Source organism: Falco biarmicus, chromosome 5 (assembly GCF_023638135.1).
Source record: "Falco biarmicus isolate bFalBia1 chromosome 5, bFalBia1.pri, whole genome shotgun sequence".
NCBI classification, from domain to species: Eukaryota; Metazoa; Chordata; class Aves; order Falconiformes; family Falconidae; genus Falco; species Falco biarmicus.
Window position 1 is genome coordinate 70,890,419 of NC_079292.1, and position 25,546 is coordinate 70,915,964.

The 25,546-nt window shown below is 43.0% G+C and overlaps 1 protein-coding gene across 8 annotated transcripts in view; it reads right to left on the reverse strand.

The window, feature by feature from the left end:
• EPS8 (epidermal growth factor receptor pathway substrate 8) overlaps window positions 1–8,461 on the reverse strand; it is a 141,012-nt gene extending 132,551 nt beyond the window's left edge. For 5 of the 8 annotated variants that reach the window (XM_056340276.1, XM_056340270.1, XM_056340278.1 and 2 more), the window contains exon 1: window positions 7,347–7,559. The gene's annotated coding sequence lies outside the window, so the exon portion shown is untranslated. Of the gene's footprint in view, window positions 1–7,346; window positions 7,560–7,899; window positions 8,049–8,441 lie in introns of those variants that run through there. The other 3 variants (XM_056340272.1, XM_056340271.1, XM_056340280.1) reach the window with 3 other exon arrangements.
• Window positions 8,462–25,546: the final 17,085 nt, after the last annotated feature.

Genomic DNA, 25,546 nt, shown 5'->3' on the forward strand with positions numbered 1-25,546 from the left:
TGGTAAGCTGCACAAACCCAACTTCCATCGCTCTCCACCAAAACTGGGCCTCAACAGCAGCTTGCTTCTCCGCCGGGGCTATGTTCTGCTCTGTCACTATTTAAGAAATATATGAACACTTCTTTTTCTTGCATGTCAACATTTAGCTTTAATATAAAAAGTGAGAAAAATTGTACATTCTAAGCAGAAAGGAACAAATGCCACCCCGTATTGAAGGCACTTCTGAGAATATCTTGCATTCATATTCAGTAAGACATTAAAGACAGTAAGACTGACTTTTTGTGTGTCTATTAGACACCTCGCTCACACAGGGAAAACAAATGCCTACACACACTCAAACACCTCCTATTCAGGTCTTGAGTTCTAGAACTGCTTGAAGTGAGCTTAGAATTATTGCCTAGACAAAATACACTGTGTTAAACCTTTAGAGACAAAGATTCGACTATCCATGTAATTTCACATAGGATATGTCCCACTGAGATCAATGGATTTGAAATGCATTTCAGAAGACACTGAAATAAAGACCGATGTCACAAAAAGGGGAAAAGAGCCATTTTGGAACAAAAAGCTTTACCACAAGCAGTAGCACAAAGTGCATTCTGCAAAGCTGGACACAGAGCACTATGTGCAACCGAAGAGTGAAGAAAAAAAAAAAAGGGTAGGTAAAACTTAGGGATAAATAAACAGAAAGAAAAAAACCCAGGAGACTAAACTTACATCAAGACTCAAGAGTAGGACTGACCACAACATGGAAGGTGGTGGAGAAACACGACTCAGGCAAGTGGAGAAGAAAGGAAAACATTAAGAGCTCACCCAGGGGCCAAGTTGATCAGGGAGAAAAACTGAGACCAAAGCTGAAGGTAAGGCTCAAAATGCAGCAGTGCTTTAGCACTGAAGCAGCCACGAGAAGGGAGACAGTGACAGCAATGGAGAAGCTGTGTTTGTTCCTCAGCAGTAGTAGGACATTCGTCACACAGATGGACACTAAGGTACAAAGACCAGATTCCTCACTCTGTCTTGCCCTCTGTACATGAGATAGCACTAAGAGGCTAATTACCAGTTAGCCCAGATTTATTAGCCATAACGAAGTTTACAGCTAAAATAGGAACCGACTCCACCCTCCTACCTCCCAGCCCTCTGCCCTCACCCCTGGATGATTCTTCATCCTTAAATACACGAAGAGAAGGAAACAGAGGAGATGAAACATTACACTAAGGTTCTCAGAGCATGGGAAGAATTGCAAAGCAATAAATTATTCTAGAAGTGGAAAAGAGAATAAGTAATACCGCTCTGGGAAAAGTGAGCCTGAGACGACACTGAAGTGCAAGAAGAAAAACATGTATTGAAATACACAGCCTGACACCCAATTCTGACTGTGAAACATAGGTCTGTATTTATATCTTCAGGCAAAGGCAGTATAATGCATTCATTGGTTTCTCAAGACATGTGTGCAAAGCTGAAAATTACTTTAGGGGCACATCTATAAATGACTGACTTTTCCATACCATTTTTAAAATGGCACAGAGGATCGTCAAGCTGAGTTTTATTCCAAGTTGATATCACAAAGTCCTTACGATGTACCTCAATTTCATTGCATAGCCCTTGCTATATCATTGTCATATGCACTCAGTTACAGTGAAGAACTCAACATGCAAGATGAATGTCTCGCTCTTTGTACAAAGGTCTCACATTAACACGCTCAGAGTTATAGAACTGCCCATTCAAGATATTTTTTTTTTTAAATTATGACGTAGACTGGGATTCTTACAGGCACTGAACTCTTAATGAATCCTTGCGTCAACCAGATACCTAACTCCCTGAAACACCAAGTGTTAAACCTCTTATGGATCAGAAAAAGAAAGTTTTCTCAAGGCTGATTACTCCAAATTATATTCTACGCTGGAAACAAAGAGATCTTTGACTCAGGAAACATAGAAGACAACACCTCAGACACACTGTGTAAACAATCAAAAAGAACAGCGGCACCTAAGGAAGGAAGAGTATATCAGTACAAAGAGCAGAGTCCTCAGCCTTCATGAAAGGCGCATTCAGGGGGGTGAATTAACATCAAGCCCTCTCAACCACCCCAGAAAGAAAGTGCTCATTAACCAAAGTTCACCTTTCAGGTGAAAGACAAATCACTAGGAGCATTAATCGAACAAATAGCAGCTAACATCAAATTCTACCTAAACACTGATAAAATTGGGATAATCTTGTATCTCACCATGCATCTGCAAGTACTGAAAAGCAAATGGACTTCTGTGATCTCATGTGTTTTTCATGTTTTTTAGATCAAGTTTTATGCAGCTGATTTGGGAGGTATGTTAAATATAAATTTCCCTTTCCTAATGGGTCTGGATGTATACTAATAAACAGCAAAAAGGTACTGCCAGCATCTCACTTTCAGCTTTTCTTCGCACTTGAGGCCATTTCTGGAACGCAAGGGGGAGGAGAAGGGAGTACTGACGCTCCGGAGAAGCAGTAAGCCCAGTGCCTGCTTTTCTACTTGGGTCAAATCTTTAAAAATGCTTTTTTATGCAGGAGCAGAAATCAAATAGAAACAAATTCCCATGAGTCACCCCTTTATTTTCCAGTTACAAACATTCCTGAGCTATAGACATTAAGGCTTACAGTGATACTCTTGCACTAGGTTAAGCCTGAAGCATCCAGCTACAGCAAATTCCAGCCCCCTGCCCCAAGAACCAGCTAGCTATAGCACCTTCACAATTAAGTCAGCTCATTACAGCTCCTCTACACTCATAGAAGGCTTGAAAGTCAGATGTTCCCTTACCTGCAGTGGTAATCTATAAAATCCAGAAAATCCATAAGCGGTAGAATTCTGGATTATTAAAAGATAAATCCTCTATCTCACCTAAACTCATGGCATTCTTAGAAAAAACAAACAAAAAGCCCTACTTGATGTTACCGAGCACCTGTAACACTTACTCTCACTCAACAGATACCATTTTGAAAACAGTGAGGTTTATTCTAAATGATGAAATACTCAAAGGTTTCACAGTATTAGAGGACAAGGGATTCATCATTTCACAACCCAGAGTTTTATACAGGTTGGGATTCCTGCAGCATTGTTTTTCTCCTCTGTAGTTTTACAGAGAACACAGCAGTTCCCATGGTTGGTCCAAATGCCAGCTTGAGTGAAGCTTTGACCATAAATCCCCTGTCACTTGATCAGTAATGAAGATGCGTGTTATGCATTAGAAAGCGACACAACAGAAAATCCCACAGAAACGGTTAATATAAGGAGAGATGTACAAAATTCCACGGAAAATACTAACCCTGCATCTTTGAAGCTAGAGACATCTGCTATCTTTGTCTATCCAGAATGCATAAGGTTGCTGAAGTCTATTCAGAAAGAGACAAAAGGTAATAAATGCAAAGAAAGTAATTTGTAATTTGCTATTGCCACTTCAGATCTTAATCCTGTGGAGATTCACAGCATGAGTAACTTTAATTACTGAGACACTGGCATAGAGAGGAAAGGAAGAAAGGACTGGAAGCGTTCAACTAGTAGCATTCAAGGCCCTGAGTTGGCCAATATTTAAAGATTTTACTAAAACTGACATTACAGAATAAAATCAAAGGCACGTGTTACTGATTGTGGTCTCATGGTCACAGCTCAAAATGAAAACAGGGCCCCCAAAAGCTAATGCTAACAACATTTCCATTTGTAACTGATTCATTTTTTATCTCCCCAGTGTCCATGACACAATTAAAAACAAACACCAAAAAAATCCCTCCCCACAAAACAGATGCGAAGGTTGCTTCTTCCCACATCATCATGACCTTTCCAAGAAGGCTGTGACTAACCTCACCAGGCAGCAAAGAGAATTACGTAGGATCGCCGAGCAAAAACACAAAAAAAGACACCTTGTCTTACCTTTCCATTTCAGTGAACGAAGAGCTCTGTTTTGTAAACAGTTACGCAAATGTTTTTCTACACACAGACACCAAATAGCCTCACCGACTTAGATGAAACTTCAAATTATAACTAAGTTCGTTTAAGGGCACAACATGGAGAAACCCAGTAGTCACTCAGGACTGCAGTAACAGCTGAAGTTCCCGGCAAAATGAGATCTAGGGTGGGAAACTGAAATTCCTAGGTATCGGGGTGAAATCAAGATCTGTATAAACCTATGATAAATTTGATGTGTTGGATGAATAAATTAATGGATGAATCAGAATCTAACTCTGTAGTTGAGATAAAACAGCAGCAGTTACATTCCTCTCTGAAAGCACGAATTCTGGTTTCTGTAACACAAAGCATTTAATACTGGAAAAAACTAGAGAACTAGCACTGAAAACCAGAAATTTGCCTCTTAGTCCTTTTTTTTTTTTCTTTTTTTCTTTTCAGTGTGAAAATTAAATATATATAAACTACACTATTAGTTTAGTTACCAATGGTATTTTTGGTGACTTACATTTTTTTCCTCATAGTAAGGCCATATTTACACAATACCTGCTAAAACTTTATCTCAGCCATCATGCTGCTCCCTGTACCACAAAACAAATACTGTGGCTTCAAAATGAATTCAAAGCCATCTAAGCATGATGTTGATTAGCCTCCTTGGGAACCCAGCTCAGGACTAGAATGATGAAAACTCCGAATCCCTATGGACAAAGGGGACACAGATTCAGATGCTGTTAAGTAAGGAAGCAAGAAGAAAACCTGGTTTCAAACGACACACGAGAAACAGACCTGTCCACATGTGGAAAACATACACGCAAGCAAAGTACCTTTTCAATTCTCTTTGAACAGAGATGATGGGTTTGGGCCACACACACTGTACCATAAGCAACACAGCTCTGTGGTGTTAAATGTCTTTTCTTTCTGGCCACCAGCCCCGCAGCAGAGAGAGAAGAGTCTGGAGGGGTCACAGACCAAAGGGCTCCATTTTTCTGTCTGTTACAGCTGAAAGCTGTGTCTTGAAGAAAATCTTGTACCTTTGACCATTCACCATTTGAGAAGACAGTGTGATGCAGGAATTGTAATTAAAAGTATAAAAGCAACAAGTGCTAGACACTGAAATCAAAGTTAGTAAGCAGTTTATTGGCGCAGTTTTCATTGTGTGGATTGAAGTCTTCTGTTATCTCACTGTATTAGCTGAAGTGAAAGTTCTTATATACTTAATCTACTTTGACCCTTAGGGCACCAATTATTTGACTTCAGATATTTAGATTTTAATAAGCTTTCACCTGCAGGGGAAAAAAATGCAGCAATTAATGTGACTGATTTGCCATTTACAGCTAGACTATGGACAGAAAGAAAATCAATCATATTTTATGAATTCAGTTGTCACCAAGTGGAAACCTTCTGTATTTTTTTTCCATCTGTGCATTTCACAGCAGAAGTAAGTATCTTTAGATCAATCCTGTCCTCTCTATTATTCCTATATATAACCCAGCACCTAATCACTATTGGGTGTTGTTGCTTGTGGGGTGTTACCTACCTCCAATTAAGTCTAATGGGATACTTCGGCTGCTTTCAAAATTACACGCAATCAGAAATATTCATTCTGAGCTACCAGAAGGCATAACACCATACCGCAACCATTATGAGTATCTGATGATAAAAGCTAGTTGAACAATTAAACTCCAAAGCCACTTACATTTCCAGTCTCCCCCAGTAAAAGCAAGCAGCAGCTCCGACCTGCTTCCGTAGAGCCTTGAGCACAGTATCTCATTACCTGACAGTACCCGTATGCAAATAATGCTACGCTCACTGTGAATCAACACGAGATATGCTGCGTCTCCCTTACACCCTGGAAAGCCTGTAAGCTCCTCACAGTCCCCACCGCTCACCGAGAGCAAACCACCAACCCATTTGAAGCCTGGCCTCGGGGAGGACCACTTCTCAGAGGGCAAGGGCTGCAGCATTTCCATGGGTACTCCACAGAAAGCAGACCGGTCACACAATGCTGATTCAGTATTTCCAGTTGCTAACAACGAAAATGGTCATTTTTATATTGTCCCACATAAGCAACTTTTGTAGCTGACATATAGACATTGCACAATCATAAACGAGAAGATGGCCAAAAGGAAGGGAGGAGGACCATATTTTGATGATGAAGGAGAGGCACAATGAAAACACGATCTATACCAGAAAGACACGCGAGATCCATCATTTGGTTAATATTTCATCAGACACAACGCAGAGCAGTAATACTTTTATCTTCAGTACTTCATTTTAAGTAAACAAAGCAGACTCCACCAAAGGTCATACTGCTGCACGTCTATAACTCTGCAGGGTACAAAACCCACCGGCCAAGGCAAGGCACAGTTTTTGAGTGGGAGGGTTGGTTCGCAAACAACATCCTTCGGAAAAACTTGCTCCACCCTTCTGTTGCCCACTCCTAGCTGGCTTGAAACTGATTTAGTGGAAGCTGCAATGCCTTGCTTCACATGGATACTATGCGGACCTGCTGAGCTTGGGGGGGAGGGGGGGGACGGGACAGGGGCACCTTAGATCATGCTGCAAAATACCACAAACCTCTTTTCCACCGTGCGCCCAGGTCATCCTTCACACAGTGGTGTGATGCAGAAGGGAGCGCGTGTCATGGGGATGAGAGGGGGCAGGGGGGCAGAGAGAGGAAGAACACCTGGGAAAGTTAGCAGATAGATGGAAAGGGCTGAGCAGTCGAGGAGATGGAATACAGCAGGTCAGAGCACCGAAAAAACCCGGGCACGCAACAGGATTGTCCCACCTGACAGCGGCCCTTTGCCAGCTCCCAGCAATACAGCCATTGGAAAAGCTAGCTTCACCACCGGGGAAAGAAAAACCACAATAAGGACAGCAAGCTAAGTCACCTGGTAGAAGGTGGGGGGGGGGGGAGGAGGAGGATGCGGCCGAAGGCACAGGCAGGGACGCTGGGCAGCGGCAGGGACGCTCAGCGGGCCGCCCCCGGGGCCGCGCCGCGCTGCCGGTGGGGAGCCCGGCGGGCACGGTGCGAGCAGGTGTGGCGGCGGCGGCTCGCCTTACCGCGGGGGGGGCGAGCAGAAGATACGTGCACCTACACTCACACACGGGCGTGCACGCACGGCGAGCTGCCCCTGTGTAAAGCCGGGGCGCAGGGAAAGGCTGCGGCAGCGGGCGCCGTCCCCGGCCGCCGCGGGAGCGCCGGGCGCAGCCGGGGGCCCGGCAGGGAGTTTTCCAGCGGCCCCTGCCCGGGCGGAGGGCGGCGGCAGCGCCCGCCCCGCCGGGAGGCTGGGGTTCGTGCCCCGCAGCTCGCCACGTTACCAAGCCGGGCGGTTGCCCGGGCGGCTTTGAGGGTCGCGGAACAAAATGGGGGGTCGGCGACCGGGGGAAACCCCGCCCGGCAGCCCCTTACCTTCCCGGGCGTCCTCCTGCCGCGGGCGCGCCGCGCAGCTCCGGCGCAGGGCGGGGGGGGGGGGTGGCGGCCGCAGGGCTCCGCGCGGGGCCCCGGGGCTCCCCGCCGCCGCCGGGCTCCGGGCAGGGCGGGCGCGGGGTCGCCGCTCCGCGCCGCCAACAAAGTGTCGGAGAGGCGCGGGCAGGGCGCCGGTCACCGGGAGCAGCGGCGGAGCGGAGCGCAGCTCCCTCTGCCGGCCCGCCGCCCCGCCCCGGCCCCAGCCCCAGCCCCAGCCCGCGGCCGGGGCGGGCCCGCGGCGGGACAGCGGGGAGCGCCCCGGAGCCCCCGTTGCCCCCGGCGCCATGCGGGCTGTGCCCGCTGCCGGGCCGCCCCGCCTCGCCGCCCGCTCCCTGGCGCGGTTTACAGGGCGCTCACAAAAGGCAAAGGTACTGCGAGCAGCACCCCGGAGCTGGGCTGAAATAGGGGAGTTGTTTAATGGAATCGTAAGCCTTCATCAGAAAAAAAAAGAAGGGGGGGGGGGGGGCGGTCGGGGGAAGCCACACACAAAACCTACCAAGACTCCAAAGCAAAATTCCCCGAAGAAGCAGATGTATCTAAACCACCTTTGGAATGAGCGGGCTACGAGAACAAAAGTCCCCCGTCCTCACTCGAAATCCCAGCTGAAATCTCCCAGCTGTTTATGTTGTTTCCATCTGGCACCGCATTCCTCCTTTCCCTGACAACTTACACGTGGCTCTCACTCGGGCACAGGGGAACAGCCCCAAGCACACACACACTGCTGGCATGCTTACAGGTAGCCAAAGTCCTGTTGCAACGGTCAGATATCTGCATTGGGCCACTTCCACTCCTAAAACTACCGTGTTCCCTGAGAATGTCAGTTTTCACTGCTTTCACTGCTTTCACTTTCAAATCAGTTTTTGTCTTTTGTGACTCCAGAGGAAAGCTAGAAAACATCAGTCTTTCAACAGCATCGGACAGATGAGAAGACACACACCCCCCACCCCCCTTCAGGTAGTACATAGCTCATCTGACTTTGAGGTTCCGTTCCCGATTTTTGATAGGATTGCATTGCCAATCCTGAAAGACTTTACAAACCTGCTTAATTATGTTCCCAAGTCTCCCTCCAGGCTTCACCAGGATTCCTCACAAAGATCAAAATCAGATCTAGACCAAACACAAAGGCATTCCAGGACTGAGCCACAGTTCCCCAAACATACCAACAGGTCCTTTATGCTACCAAGTTTCTGTGACTGCAGGCCCTCTTCGAGAGACCCGCAGAGGAAAAGTATAAACTAATGAAAGAGCAGCTGCTTGCTGAAATTTCCACTCAGTTCCAAGAAATGGGACTTGGCAGGTCCTTGCTTTTTATAACACTCCGTGACTCGTTTGCAGAGGCAGGTGAAGTCAGAGGCATCACTGCCAGAGCCGTGCCCCTGACGGCTTCTCTGGAAGGACACAGATTTCCCCTAACGCTTTGTAATAAAGAAGAAGGGATGATACTGCCCAGCTACTGTTTGCAGCGGTTCGGTTGCTGAATCTCTTCTCAGGTGGTGCTATCCCACCCTTGTTTTGCAGCAAATCTTCGGGAGAACAAGGTCTGAGCTGTGCAGGCTGATTTCGCCAGGCTGGCCGGGAGGCTGGGAGCTGAGGCCGCAGGCAGTGGGCAGGCATCAGCCTCACTGCAGGCTCCCCTCAACCGGGCAGGAGAGTAACCCGAGCACACAGACCAGGCTGGGAGAGGTGGGGCCTCACTCCACGATTGCTTAGGAGTTCACCTTCACCCTGCTTAAAAAAAACAAAACAAAACAAAACAAAACAAAACAAAACCCAAAAAAACCCACAAACAAACCAGAGAAAAGGAAAAACAGTTCCTTCCTGTCTCTGGGCTGACAAAGCCTCTTGTCACGCCGCATCTTCTGCTAATGGTTCCATCTCTGCTGCTTTTTCTGGTCCAGAGGGTCCGCCACAAAACAGGAAAGCACAAAGAAATCTTGTGAAATAATGGGGGGAGGGGAGCGCCGAGTCCACTTTGATGTACCTAAAAAAGCAATGAAATGCACAGATACCACACACTTGTTAACGGGAAGTTTGTTTCCAACAAACCTTCAAACCTTAAAGAGTCAGATTGTGGAGGGGTCACCTAGGTCATTTGTGTGAATGAATGCTTACAGGAACACCGACATCTAAACTGACATTTCCAGTTTGTATGGTATGCCAGTCACCATATACCAGCTCCCTAGGTAAATAATAATAGTAACGTATTCATAAAAATGCTTCCCCCATGAGAGGCGGAAAGGAATATGATAGATGCTACTAAAGAAAAGGTTGGGGACTGCCTCAGCTCTGGGCAGGGATGAACAGTGCCTCTCTTCCCCCTTTCCTGGATCGAAGCCCAAGCCCACCCCCTGCTCCAATTCCCTTTCACAAAGGACGGAAGAGAAATGCAGGAGACTCTGGTGGGCTGATATTTTTGTTTGCTTTTAGAAGAAACTGTTTAAAAGGAACAGAGATAATAAAGGAGAATGTGGAAAGAAAGTGGGACGCGAGGATGAGAAAAGGGCAAATGGAAGAATAAATGGGAGAGACAAAGATTTGGGGAAGAATAAATTCTATTTCTGTGCTTTATCAACTTTTCTTCAGAATGTGTACAGTAGGTATGGACATTTATAAGATTATTTGATATGATGATGAGGCTAATATCACTGCAGATAGGAAACCAGAACTTTTTAACACAGGGGATGAAGAAGAGATTTCATCATTATTTTTCTGTTTGGGGAAAAGACAAAATATGCCAAAAAATTTCCTTCTGTTGTAGAATAACCTAAAGATACTTTCCGTGCTGGGAACCTGCAGAATGACTTACACACAACAAATGACTTACACAACTGTCTGGCAGACCCAGCAGAGTCTGTTTGCTGGCACACACACCCCCTCCTGCACAGAATTCAGCCAAACGCCATGGCCCGAGCCAGTTGCAATCTCCTTTGCAGGTGTACACAGGATGGAAGGCATGGTGCGGGGAACCATCCTGCAGGTTCATGGGGCTCAGCCGTTGTTGAGGATGCATTGAAAATAGATGAGCAAGTGTTCAATTTGTACAGTATTGGCTACAGCAAGCCTGGGGATTTGAGATTAACTGCTTGATACTGGAATTTCCACTCTCATTGAAAACAGACACTACTGTATCCATAGAGTTTTCAGGAGAAAAATATACAAAGCAAGCCTGATTCTTCTCGTGATTTTAAGGCACATGCAGCTACAGTGAGAAACAGCAGAATTGTTCCTCATTTAGGATCATAAAAATGTGAGGTTAATCCAGAGGAATCCACAGAAAATGAGAGAAACAAAAGAGACTGGCTATCTTCCATTCTTTATGCTGTGAAAAAGAAAAAAGAAATCCCAAATATGGGAAGTACTCTTTTGCTGCTTAGGTAAAATTACATAAAACATTTTGCATAAAGGCTAAACACGGTTCTATCTAGAAAACAATGCAGGCCTGCGGATCTGAAGAATAAGTATAGAGATTCTTCCAGTCCCAAAGTCATTTGTACATAGATTGGGAGCTTCTTTGGGGTGTGTCTGGTTTTAAAATATTCTGCTTAAATCCTTCATGCTATAAATATATACATATTTTTAGACCATTTTCAGTAGAAACTAAGTGAATGTAATTGTTCTAAGTTCAGATATATTATTTGAGTAAAGCTATGAACAACATAATGGCCTCAAAACTGGTGAGACAGATTTGGTCTAATAATGTTGTGGACATTCCATAAACTTCTAAATTAGTTAGGAACCTAGGGTCTTCTATGCAAAAATTAGCACTGGGCAAACTCTCTAATGTGTTTGGTTTTGTGTCATCATCCCCTATGCCCAAAAATGGAATATAAAAAAAAAATTATTAAAAGACCTCATTTCCTGCCATAGGCTTTGGAACATTAAGAAGTAGTTAGTCAATGCCTTTATTGGAGAACTTGTGCTTAGTTGATTATTACAAAATTACAGAAGCTACTTGCATGTTCTTTAATAAACTTTCTAGGGAGGGTTGGTTCAGGCAAACGAAGTAAAGCAGACCAGAGAGCTACCCACAATCTAAGTGTGAAAAGGAAGGAGGAAACCTGCGTGTCTGTAACCTCCTCACAGAAACCAAACGCCAGACTCAGCTCTGAACCAGAGGGAAAACATCTGGACTGCTCCTGGCTGACCCATACCCCTTACCCCAGGTACAGAGCCAAAGAGCAGAAAGGACTCCCAGAAGCCTCATTTCCACCCAAGAAATGATTCTTCTGAAGAGCTCAAGGATACAGCAGAGAATATATCAGGCGAGAACAAGGTGTCTGTCAGAGTGCGGTCACAGTACTGAACTCCACGGAGACTCACAGCAACTGTGATGGATAAGAGTGCCTCAAAGAGCCATCATGAATCACTTTGTACAAATTATATGAGGGACTACCCTGTACGGTAGAGAAGTTCGGCATCTTAAAAAAATGCTCCTTGTTGTGCCTGCACTCCTATGTCAGAGAACATGGAGTTACACCTCCTGGATGTTCTGGTCTCTGTTTTGCTTAGTTTGGATCTTGCATCAGTAAACACACATCTTCCCTATTTGACCCTTAGCCTAGCTGCCAAGGGGTATCAGATTCTTATTCTTTGTTCCTAATTATTGTTACATCCCTGAGGGAGATTGTTTGAGTAAGTTGACTAGGATAAATGAGCCAGCTGTTTATCGTGAGCCCAAAACTCTTCAGTCTAAAGCTGCCATCATTGATGACTTACAAATTCGCTATCCAGCCACTCCAGTTACTAATGCATCAATTACAAGCCACGTAAATTTATGGCTAGGGTTAAAGTTGAATGTGTGATGATAGAAAGCCTTCCAGTAAGTCAAGGGCTCTGTGACATAATGAAATATCTGGCAGTTCTTTCTGCACAATCCTATGTGGGTCACAATCAGCTAGTGAAGTAACACAGAGTAACCTTTCCCCACTGGAGCCACAGGGAGTGTTGCCATTTATTTTGGAATCAGACCCAAATCCTTACTTTGTTCATTATTCAGTCTCTGCACTGAGATTGGCTGACACTTGGATTTGGAAGTCAAGGACCCTGTCCTGAAAGAAACCTGAGATATAAGAAAAGCCATACGGGAACAACTGACATCATGTGGGCAAAGCTCAGCACATCCGTGATTACTAGATTTTGATCTGTCCCCTCTCAGGAGCTACACTGTGGTTGATGGATGAGACTCTAATTGAATTTAAGCAAATAAATTGCGGGTTACAAAGCAAACTCAAATGTTGTTAAGCATTGTGATGCCTTCATATTCCTATCTTATGGAGACAAAAATGAAATAAGACACAGACAATCAATCTTTTTATATCTACACTCTGTTCTTCATAGGAAAGCACGACAGATGTTTTTTATTACATTGTATGTTTATTGGGAGAGAGGTAGAGCATTAAACCTCAGATATTTCATTTTCCTTATAACTCATATTCATGAGAAAAGAAAGAGGGCAGGCAGGCAGAAAGATACATAACTGAAAAAATATTTTAATCTGTTTTGCCAGAAATTATAAGAATTTCTGGTTTTTCTTTTTTCTTCTAGGATTTTGAACTATACTTTTTTGGTGGAGGAAGGGAAACAATCTTAACCATATGGCTCATCCCAAGCCTTCAGAATTCTTGAGTCAAGCATCTAAAATCAAAGCATTTCTTTAATAATCACAAGGTGTTGATAAAAAAGATGCTGACATTTTTATTGGGGTTTGGGGGCTGTAGATTTCATGTTTCCTAGCAAAAATGCCAGCAGGAGAGGCTTTCTTCTAATAATAAATGGCGAGGATTCGGTGCATCACAAGACTATAGCAAGCTTTTAAGAAATCTATGTCAAATATCATTACCACAATACTATAATCACTAGATTGGCCAGGATTACTTTGTAAACTGCATTTTTATTGTTAATTGTACCAAATTTTTATTTTGAAACCAGTAGTCCCAGTTCCTGCTTTTAAGCACAGAGGGGCCCAGTTGAGCTGTCTGACCTGTTTAGAGAACATGTAGGTCATCTGAAATTGTGCATTTGCATAGTGGGGAAAAATCCCCATCATTTCAGCACATACTTGTTTAGGTCTGATTGCATCATTACTTCATTAGCTAAGGGAAGTAATTAATAATGGTGATGACAATTTTTGGTTACATAGCTCTTGCCACAGACCTCAAAATTATCTACTACCATTAATGTAACTGGAGAGACAAGCTTCATTTTACAGAAGGAGCAGCCAAAGCTCACCTAACGCTGGAAAACCTCACAGTTATATCCTGAAACTTGGATAAGTTGTGTTTTTATTAAAGCCTGAAATCATAGAATTTTAAATATTGTACCATCTGACCCTAGGAGATCAGAAATTAAAATAGCAATAAATGCATATAAAATAACTCTGTGTGTGTGTGTACATGTGTAGTTTCAAACACATTCTAGGTGACTCTCATGAGTTTTTTGTGAAGTACATGACTCATTATTTCTGGTCACACCACATGGCAAAGCTGAAGAGGCTCCATCACGCTAGGAAGTTGCATCCAGTGCCCACGGAAGCAGGGCTATGGTGGGACCCAGGAACCCAAGCCCCCAGCGTGATGCTCTGACCGTTACAGTGCCTTGTACAAAAATGGGACAATGTCTCTGAATCTGATTTCGCACACAGTCACAGGTGCAGTTCTGGGAGTTACAACTGAGAAGGTTATGGCATGATGGAAAGTCTGTCTATATAGTCACAAACACAACTAGACTCAACAAGCTTCTTCTTTCCAAAGGAAGATGCCCATGAGATAGTTTCATTTCCATACAGTTTTCAGATAAACATATGTAATGTCCAAGTTCATAATTACTTAAGCCTATGACAGATGTGGCAAGTATACAGCTGCATTACCTGAAGCTATGATTTTGCCTTAAGGCATATCAGCATTTCAAGCACACATACTACCAAATCAGAGAGGACCTTCCCTGAGCTTAGAACAAGTATGGTTAGGGAAGGCTAATAATAATTAAAAGGGAGATTAAACCCTACCTTTATTTTGACCATTAGTCAGCCAGTGGTGGATTTCATCCTGAGGTGGTCACAACTCTTTGCTTAGATATGCAGGCACAAGAAGAAGCCACCTACCACAGCAGACCTTACGCAGCCCTCCTGGAGTGCACAGAACTATGGTTGAAGGCCCTCTGATGCAGACCAACACTGAGCAAGCAGTCTAATGGCTACTGTCACATATTGAATAAAAATCTGCCTAGAAAAATCATTTAACTCCACCAAGCTCATTGGATGGACTGTAATGGCTTCTTAACAGTTTACTAGCACACTACACAATAGTATAAGGCAAAGTGAGAACATAAATACAACCAAACAAAAACATGCTTTAGAAAGGCAGGGTTCAATTACTCGGGCTGAATTTTGCCCAATCTCTGTGCACACCACAGAAGTCACTGCAAAGCAATAGGTGAGATATGGAGAGAACAGAATATAAGTGATGTGCCAGTCAATGAACACTTTTAAAGCAGCTCTGGAACCTTTACTATGGAAGCCTGCATTGATATTCTATTTTAATTGCCTTATACATTTACCCCATAGATCACTCCTGATTTCATCACCTTTGCTTAAGATCTTGCCTCAAAGACCTATGAACTTCCTAAAGGATGTTTCTTCTTCTGAGACAGCTTTAAATAAATTGAAGAAGTTGAGGACAATGACTCCACACTCTAACTCAGCAAAATATCCCAAACACTATGGGACATACTGCATATATACCTACAAATTGAGAAGCAACTTGTACAGTTGCATGTCGCTGTCCTTGTGTGCCATTCTCCTTCCTCCACTGTGTAAGGCATTTTTAATTTAAAATTGATTCACCTAAATGCCATTTTGCACCACTAGCTGTATTCAGAAACAAATAATTCCCCTTTTAATAAATAAGCAAAGCTTTAGCATGTTGTCAGACAGTACTGACAGATGTCCTTCCAGTGGTCTGAAAGACCTTTTGAACTCCAAAATAATCCTGTCTGGTAAAGAGGGATTGCAAGATTTCAGAGGACATCCACCATATGCATGTAATTCCAGGGAGAAACAGTGCAAAGATGTGGGTTTTAACCCAAGGGCTTATGAAAGTTCATACTGTTTGGCACCCTGTCTCTCACTGAGGTAGAAGGTGGGTGCATCACCAGCTGTGTGACGCACATCTCGGGAAGTACTGAACAAGTGGCAAAACTCCCAGCTGAAGGTCACTGCTTCTCACCAGACCTGTATGGTGGAGGGGTCTCTGAGAGCACCATCCCTGTAGTGGCCATCCTACCACCAGCTGGTTCAGTTTTTTTCAGCTGTAACTGAAGGAACAATACCAGGAAAGAGAAGATCCCACAGCATGCTCCACCCCTATGTCTCTTGGGCATCAGGGCACCTCCAGGCGAGGGATGTTTTGCCTAGGTGGGTGGCTGTTTGCCAAACCTTCCTTCTCCTTCAGCTCCGCCAGAATTGTCCCTCCCTCCTCCCAGCCCTGTACGCCAAGCTGTAGCCTCCTGGCCAGGAGGCATGGTTACAGACAGTCCACGGGCTTTGTACTAACCTGCCAACACCTCAGGACTTGTCAGACTTTGTCAGGACTTGTTTTGGCCAGACCGGAATGGTGTTCTAGCTTGTTTAGACATAAGAGCAATTTCCTAATGTCCAGGTGGCTATTGCCTAATTTACTTAACTTTTGCTTAGCTCTAGAGCTGAGCAAAATCATATGGCAGAAGCATATGGTATAACCATATGGCATAATAATTTTTATACAGATAACAGTAACAAGCTGACAGTCTGTGTATTACGAATTATTTGTAACCCTAGTATAACGATGTGGGACAGCAGAAGCCTCCTAAGTGGGGATGCAGGTTGCAGCCCAGAGAACTACAGGCACAGGATGATATTGGCAACTTCAGCACAATAAACCATTTACCTGCGGTGAACGAACTGGGGTCAGACACGGCCCCAGGGTGGCCAGCAAGGGCTATGAGGATGGGGATGGGTCAGGATATAGGCCAGTGTGTGGGCCTGGTTCCAGGAACCCATGGCCAGGCAGGGCAGGGCTGTGGGGAGCTGGAGACCAGTCCTGCTCTGGCACCTCTGGGGCAGAGACCAATGGCCCCGGGGGGCTGACATGGGGTGCTGGGCTGTAAGCTGGGCAGGGCTGGTGGTGCTGCCAGGGCCATGGCACACAGGGCACTGGTGCCTTGCTGCAAACCCGCTACTTGCTTTGTTTGTAGGGAAGACTCATGCCATTGCTCCCAGGACACACAGAGGCAGTGGAAAGAAATATAACACAGCAGAATGAGGGGTGGGTGTGCCAGTCTGGTTTCCCTGTATAACAATTTTTAATCATTTTATTAATAGGACTTATTTTATATTAATTAGATAATTTGGACTGAATATTTGTGCACTGTAACTGTACTACTACTAATTAACTGTGTGGTGTATATTAGTTAGCGTGTTATGATTTTAATTAGACTAAAAATGTCTTGGCTTGTGTGTTACCCCTTGAGTGACAACAAGGCTTTGCATGTAAAACCCTCTCTACCAGTGCTCCCCTTCTCCCCCTTTCTTCCTTTCATCTTTATTGTGATGCCCCATCACTTTTCCCACTCCTTTATAAGTGCACTCATCATCACCCACTGACACAGTGATGGGTCAAAAGCATTTTTGTCCTTTCTAGTGACAGTAAGATGCCAGGCATTTGACCCCTCTGGTGCCAGGGGTCCAAAAAACAGAGGTGTGATCTTCAAGACTGACAGACCCCGACCTTGATACACCCATCACAGGCACACCATGGATGTGAGACTTGCAGAGGTGACTTCACCCCATCCCGCTATGCAGCCAGGCAGCACTGGGGATGATCCCTCCCTCTGTGACCCTATAGGAGAGACACAAGGGGATGATGAGGGGAAGGGGTACAGGATGGGGAAAAGCCATCATGTCAGGCTGCAGGTGACAGGCACATCAGCAGAAAGGCTCCCATGCTGCAGCATGGCCTGTCCCTGCCTCTGTACCCGACCACCACTGAAAGCAGAAGAAACCTGCACTGCCTTCCCTCCTGACCCTTCGCAGAGCTGCTTTTCAATGAACTGAAGGAAGAAATCCAGCTTACACACAATGATAATCACCCTGTTTGTTTATAGCAACATTTTCTTCTGTGGTTTCAGTTTCTAAAAGGGTGAGATTTTCAAGGCTGGGATTTGTCCTCACATATATATGTATACAGCCTAGCACGGCCAGGGCTCTGTACTGAGAAAAGTCTCTTTATCCTGCCAAATCAGGCAAAATAATAACAAAAATAATGTCAGTCCTTCCTCTTTACACAAGCCTGTGTTAAAAAGAATAAGCAAGTACTTGGCCAAGAGAAGAATTTCTTCTTCCTCTGGAGTGGTGTCAGCCAGCAGAATTCACCACTCCAAAGGGCAGAGGCACCCGGACTGCTGTTGAATTTAAAAAAGGGGGCTTGAATGGTCTCAATCAGGCGATGCTTGTGGCTGGTGCAGCTGTATGGAGACAAAAGAAAAAACTGAGAAGGACTGAAACTCTTAAAACGTGACACGGATGACTTAACCCCTAGAATGAACAAACTAAGGACTGGGAACACACTTATGATACAGATCATTCTGAACTATAAGAAGAATGGGAAAGGAAGGAATTGAGTTAATCCCAAATTAAAATAAACAAACAAACAGCTACTGGAAATAACTGAATAGATAATCTTGGAAACTCCCTGGGGGGACTGTATGAACTTTCAGATTCACAACCACAAGACTATGATACATGCCAGAAATGTATGTACAACAAGGCATCGCCAGCCTACCTGGTCTAACAGAAACCTATTTCAAGGATCTGTAACTCACAAAGTATTTGTGGATTTGTGGGATCTGAAAAAACATGACAGGCTTATGACTGTTTTTCCATGCCTTTAAGACTTGGAGGGTGTATGGTTTTTTGATGCAATTGAGGAAAGTGAACCTTGGATGTCTGGAACATCCCTCCTTCTCAGTCTGAAAACAAAAGCAAAGCCAACACAAATGAGACAGTCAATGGGATTTCCACCCTAAGACCCCAAATCTCTTTTGAAAATAAAAATGCTTAAACGTTCTTATTTCTTTAAACTTCTGGTCCTTTCCTTTTTGTCTTTATTGCAAACTGAAACTTATTCCTAACTAGTTTTCATAACAGCTGTACAAATTATTTTGCTCCCTCTTTTCAGGCATATTCACACATTGTACAAGCTGCAGGAAATGGTAATAATTTTGTTGTAACACTGCTCCTAATGTTCCCTCAAAATAGAGTATCCGTGACACTTCAAAATGTTGCTGTATCTGCATTAAAAAAGAAGCTCTCTTTCTAAGGTGTATTACATGCACACCATACCCAAATGGAATAAGGGTAAGAATAAGCATAGCTCAGATTTTTTTTTTCTTTTTAAATCAACACAGTCTTTTATAGTCCTAAAAGAAAGTGCAGGTCCCTCACAAGGGGGTGTGAGTAGGCAGGCTCCAGTTTCACACATGCCCCCGCCAGACAGGCTGCTCTCCCTCAGCGAGGTGCTATGGCCACTTCGCATTTCCCTCTTGTTCTCTGCCTCCAAATTCTACCCTGCCCTCTGGAGAAAGTGAATTGCTACATGGAGGAGGGTGACACATGGCGAAGATTTATTCAGGTGTAATTACAAAACACTCTGAGATCCTAAGATGTGAATTGTGATAAAACTGAATCCAAAGCCCGCTGAAGTCAAGAGGATGTTTTCAATTTATGGGACATTGGAGCAGGCCCATACAAACTGCAAAATTACTACTGAACTTTACAGAGTAAATGACTGGTGCAACAGATAAATCAGGATGCACCCAGTACTATGAAACTAGAATTAATTATCCTTTCATGTGCCTTTGCTCTGCATTATTCCAAAGAGATATTCTTGTTATCCTCATTGAAGTTATAGACTGTTAAATTATCAGCATGAAGACTGAAACAACTGAAAACAAATCAGGAACAATGGATTGAGCTTCCTCGTCTGTGAGAACAGGGCAAATGGCAGAGACTGTTTTTCAGTGCTGAGTTGAACATAACATATATAACATCTGACAGCAGCCCCAATCAAATCACTATAGCACGGAGAGACAATACTCCCCCAGTGTCAGGCTCTGTGTGCTGAGAGCAATTTTCAATTAATTTTCCTCATTTATGAGGTAGATGCTAGAGCAGTTTTGAAGGAATCCAAAAGCTTAGTGGTAAATGAAAAATTCTCATGTGTTTCATTCACCGTGCTTCTCCCAGGAAGAGCAGGCAGAGACAGTTTGATAGCTTATTTCTTTAGTGGAGAGAAGACAGACGTGTTATGTTACCCAGTCTCGTCAGCGCTCTCCATTCACTCGCAGCTGAACACGCACAATAGGTCAGGTTGTCCTAATGGGGACACGGGACTTTTCATGCAACTCCCTGTGTAGTTCCCTTGAGGACATACTGGCCAAGAAAGAGGGAAGTTTTAAAGAAAGTTTTGTGTTTATGAGTGAATCCTCTCAATATGGGGTTAACTCTCATTGGACCCTGACCTACCAGCACTGGCATATACTCCAGCACTGGACTTAGTGGATTTTCCCATTTCAAGCAGTTACGAACTTCTACAGTTCAGACTGTCAGCTGTTTTCTCCAGACAGTGGTTTGCCCAGTGCCGTGACTCTAGCTGATGGCCACTCATGGCAAAATCTGAAATTTGATGGGCTTGATTCTTGTGTACTCTGCTACGGCACTGTAGTTTAACCATTTCATTTACGTATGTGGATATTTTTATTTACACTTATTTTGAAAGCCCTGAAAAACTGCAAAAATTGGGGTAAAAGAGGCTTTAATATAAATGAGAACCAGAAAATTACAGATTCAGATAATAATTCAGTTTGTAAGGGACCTCTAGAGGTCATGTAGTATAACCTGCTGCTCAAAACAAGGCTAACTTCCAAGTTAGCTCAGGTTGCTCGGGGACTTGTACGGTTGAGTTTTGAGTATCTCCAAGAAATGAAAATTCCACAGCCTATCTGTGTTTGTGTTCCTATGCTGACCAGCTTCATGGTGATTTTTTTTTCTTTCACCCACTTGGAATTTCCCATGTTCCAACCTGTGCCCATCACTGCTTATCCTCCCCTTGTGCACCTCTGAGCCATGTCTGACCCTGTCTCCTCTGCACGCTTTTGTTAGGTAGTTACAGACAGCAGTAAGATCTCCCCTAAACTTCCTCTTCTTAAGGCTGAAGAAACCCAGCTTTCTCAGAGTCTCTTTGTACATCGTATCGCCCAAATAAATCATCTTAATGACCTTTCACTAGACTCATTTCAGTTTGTGCATATTGCTTTTGTATTCTGGGGGCCAAAACCAGACACGGGCTTCACAAGCACTACTGGACAAGCAGAATCACTGGTTGTGATCTGCAGCTACCTTCCTGTTACTACGGCCTAATATGAGCTCAGGCTCCACTTCCCTGGGGCATGCTGCCGATGCATGCTCAGACCTGGCTGTCTACAGAACCCCCAAGTCCTTTACAGCAAAGCTGCTCCCTGCCCCAGTCAGTCCCAAGCTTCGTCCCCAGCTCTACAACCCTAGAGCTATTTCATGTGTGGTTGTATTTTTCAAGCATTTGTATGTTAAATCCAGCTGTTGTTTTGCATTTTGTGTTTGATTTTAAGCAACCTGGAGGGGGGTCACTGTGTCTCCATTGCTTCAGTCTAGCTGCTGCATAATCCTGGTTTGAGTGCTCTCAAGCATTTCTGTTCTACAAAATAATAACAGTAATAATATGGTAATGTCTACAAAATCTGGCAGTAAGTAAAAGGAAAATAACAAGAAAAAGAAAATACATGGTGTATTCTTGTTAATAATACATTATGATTATTGCTTATATGGTCTATAATTAATATAGTAACCTTATAATCCTAATAGAGAACGCAGCAGCATAAGAAACCAGTTCATAGAAAACTTTGGGAGCTAAACCAATTAAATCAACGTAAGCTGTTTTGGACTTGGGTTTCACTGACTATTTGTCCATTTAACTGTAACCCTTCCAGCTCTTCTATCCCCTTTATTTAAAATACACATCCAAGACGTAGTTAACATACTGATGTAAAATGCAAATATGGTGAATACACTTCCATGTCCAACCTTTCTTTCCCTCATCCATAAGCTGCTTTTTAAGACCACCAACACTGGTTTGAGGAGCCTTCTCCCTGACCATTCCCACCAGACTTCTCCCTCCTCACATCCCAACACCTTTATGACTCAAACTTTGTTTTGGAATTAAAAAATAACTCCCAAATCTCTTTTCTTTTTCAAATCACCAGCTTTCTGAAGTCTGCTGGCTATGAAAACTGGCTTACCGTACATCCTCGTTCAACGTAAAAGGTTTATGTTGGACAAGTTAGGGTTTGTTGCCAGACTGCATAATTGTAACGCAGGACTGCTGTGTGGAGGCATGGTAGTGTTACTGTCTCTTTCTTTATGGAATATGAAGGAATTAATTGCATGGTTTAGAATGAACTTGATTCTCTGAGAATGAATAAAATTCTTTTGCTGCCCAACACAGGAACAGCGCATTGTTCAAGGCATGTTTATCCTAGTGAAAACTTAATTTTTCTGAGTAACAGCAGTAATAAAATGAAGGTTGCTTTAGTAGTAGACCTGCTCTTCCACAAGAAGGCTTTCCTTTTCTCAAAATCTTTTCATAAAGTGTTATTTTCATATTAGGAAGATTTCATTGCTGCTGTTAAACAAAACTTTATAAGCTAAAGATTGGAGTTAAGTGAGACAGAACTCAATTAATTGAAGGCAAGATTGAAGGTTTTGACTGTGGATCTCACAATACATTGGAAATAAATAGTTCACAGTTCCTCATCATCATTTGTCAGCAAGTGATTTGCTATGTCTTTCATCCTCACTATTTCATTGAGTTTACAATGTTATATTGACCTTATCCTTGTTCTAGTCATCATTTTCTATCCTTAAGATATTTAAGGATATTAAATCTTTAGTTATTGCAGTAGACCTTTCTCTTCAGAGGATTTATTATTTTATGCTAGAGGAATGTGATTTTTAATGACCTGCATTTGAAATTATTTCTCACTTGTAGGCAGTTTTGACCATATAGTAATAAAAATGAGGTGCGGGTCTCCTCCTGGGTCCCAGGAGGAGAGCCATAAACTCTTAACAGCTAACTACTTACAGTATTGCTGTTTGCATTAACTTAAATTGTGGGAATATGCCAAAGAAATTGCACTTGATTTCTCATTAAGTTGCCTACATTTTAGTATGCTTTATTTCACCTTGTTAGGGCTCATTCTTGGGTTTGCATTTGGTTTGGTTTGGTTTTTTTGGAGTCCTGCGTTGATATTTGGAAACAGAAAAAGTTGGCTGTCGGGTATGTTTTTATAGGTCATGACAGGGGGTAATTTAGAACTGCCTTTTCTACCACTGAGTCATCTTTTGGACTCATATGAAGATCCACAGATACCTCCTTCTTTCTACCAACAGCCAACACTTCATTTGTGCAAGGGTTGTTTTAGCATCCCGTGGATTCCAGGCCCATGTTGTCACAGCTGCATTTATTACAAGAGGAAGTTTGTCATTAAGTTATAGATATGAACCAGAAAATAATTCATTTAGCTTTCAGAGTTATAAAGCCAGAAAGTATCGAGCTTCTAAGCTGAAATATCGTCTGTACTTCTGGGGCATTAAAAGCACACAACAGTGCAATGCAGAGGAATTTGGACATCGAGAAGCCCAGAGGATGCTCTCATATACAGAAGCTCATCTCGTTTGTATTTTTCAACGTTACTTTCTTCACTTCCAATACTATATAGCTACTGTATAGTCGCTTGTATGGTTACTATACTGAGGCTTGTGACGTTGCCTGTCATGTCCATTTACAATAGCATTACAGCTTCTGGACAGGGACATTTCTCTTCCGGCCCCCTTAAGTGCCTTTTGGGCATCTTTAAACAAGGGACTTGGACGGAGAGCAGCACCTCCACAGCAAAGTCCTTTCAGTGTCAAAAAGTTTTCCTGACTGCTGACACACTACCCTGTGCAGCAGGGAGCCCTGGTAATATGATACAGAAGCAAGAAACACAGACACTAGTATTATGCACTGACAAGTCAAGATTTAGTTTTCTATTTTAAGAATGATGGGCATTTTTCAGTGATAGTGCTTGTCCTAGTTGGTTCTTTATGGAACTTTATATGGATAGGAGAGACATTCTTATTAGCTACCAGTGGGTACCAGTATATAGGCATTGCCCACTAGATACATTTCTCAAAGACATGAAAACTTAAACTCAATACCACAGCCCAGACCATAACCCTCACTGCACTGAGGAAGAAGTAGGCAAAACAGTAAAGACTTAACTAGTGAGTTCAGAACCTTTGTGTTTTGCAATTGTCTGGTACATTGCAATTTCGCAGTTAATTTTGAAAACCTCTTAATGTATATTCAATATTTGTACACCTAAGACAGAGAAAAAGCCTACTGTAGTTGCAAAAGGACGGAAAAACCACTATAGGTCCAGAACAAAACAAACCCAGCACTTTCCTACAACAGTCTTCCACCCAATTCTGGAATCACACGGCAGTTCAGAGGAACAAATATTTATGCATCCTTGACCTTAGTCATTGCCACTTCGGGATCCATAATAGTTTCTCCTTATCAACTTAGTACGGCCTAACCCTTGTGTCCCCAAGACAGACCTTCAGGTCTTAAGTGCAGAAGTTCAGCAGCTGGAGAACGGGCAGCTTAAGGACAGGATGGGGTAAGGGGGCGGGGGCATCTTCCTAGGTTTAAACAGTTGTAAGGGTTAAAAAGGAGGCAGAGAAATAAAGGGAAGACATGAATATTTTACATTGAAGAAGAGCCTATTTGTTTTTAATACACCAGAGAAATAGCTGAAGCACAGAACAGCCATGTGAAAAATATAAAGTTAGCTTACAGAGCTGACTTTTGGCAGGAAGGCAACATACGCCTGAAAGATGATACAAGTTTTGCATCCTGTTTCTGTGAGACTGAAAACAAAACCAAAACAAGTTAGAATGACTTTTCTCTTACTTTGCAAGGATTTGAAACAGACCCTTCTTGAAATAAATGTACAAACATATACATATGTCCTTACCAATGTTAGAATCTTCACACATTTTTGCAACAGGTTTTATTATCCTGGACCGTGTTGAGTGTGAAGCAGAACAATCTCCAAAATAAAATCATAAATCCAATCTAGAGGTATGTTAGACCACATTATTTAAATTGAATAGTTCAAAGTCTAAAAAGTTTCTGGAGAAATAAGAATCCCATCAAGAATATTAAAACTTCATTTGGACACGTTTTGAAACAAGAACAAATATTTCAAAGTAACAAAAATAGCTTACATAGGTAAGGTATGGCTGTGTTCTCTTGGGCAGACAAAACCCATTGATTTACTGTGTTCTCTTGGGCAGACAAAACCCATTGATTTACAACAAACTTAGATTAAAAAATAAGAATAATAAAAAATCCTATTTTGTTCTTATATAATACCTTACAGTGCCTTACAAATATTATTTAACTAGACTCAAAACTTAATGAAAGAGACAGCAATTACCTGCCCCATGCCATTGTAGGAAACAGAAAGACGAGTATCACACATCCCTTACATATTCATTCCTGCTATAAAAATAAATGAAAAGACCATATGTAAAATTCCTGTCTGGTCTAGTGTCTATATTTCAGGTACTTACTACGAAAATTTCTGGGTTAAATTCTACTATGAATTTGTAACATCCTTTGCCAAAACACAGTACAAATATCAATATATATGGCCACACTTTCCTAGTTGTTCCTCTTTCAACACAGGACAGCCATTCATGAGACACAGTAAGAACTTTAACCCAATGTAGCACAAGCTGGTGGTTCCCAAACACAATGTGTATCCTATGTGGAACAGGCATTTGATATCAAATTCCAAAAAGATAACATTGAAACAGAAGCTTGTACACAAGAGCAGTATTTTTAGTTGCAAAGTAGGAAGCTGGAGGTTCAAGGTGGCCTTGCAGCACTCTCTGATGCCTTGGCACACACAACATGCTTCACTGGAATTCTTCCCGCAGCTGGACCAAGTTCACCAAGCCCAGAGCG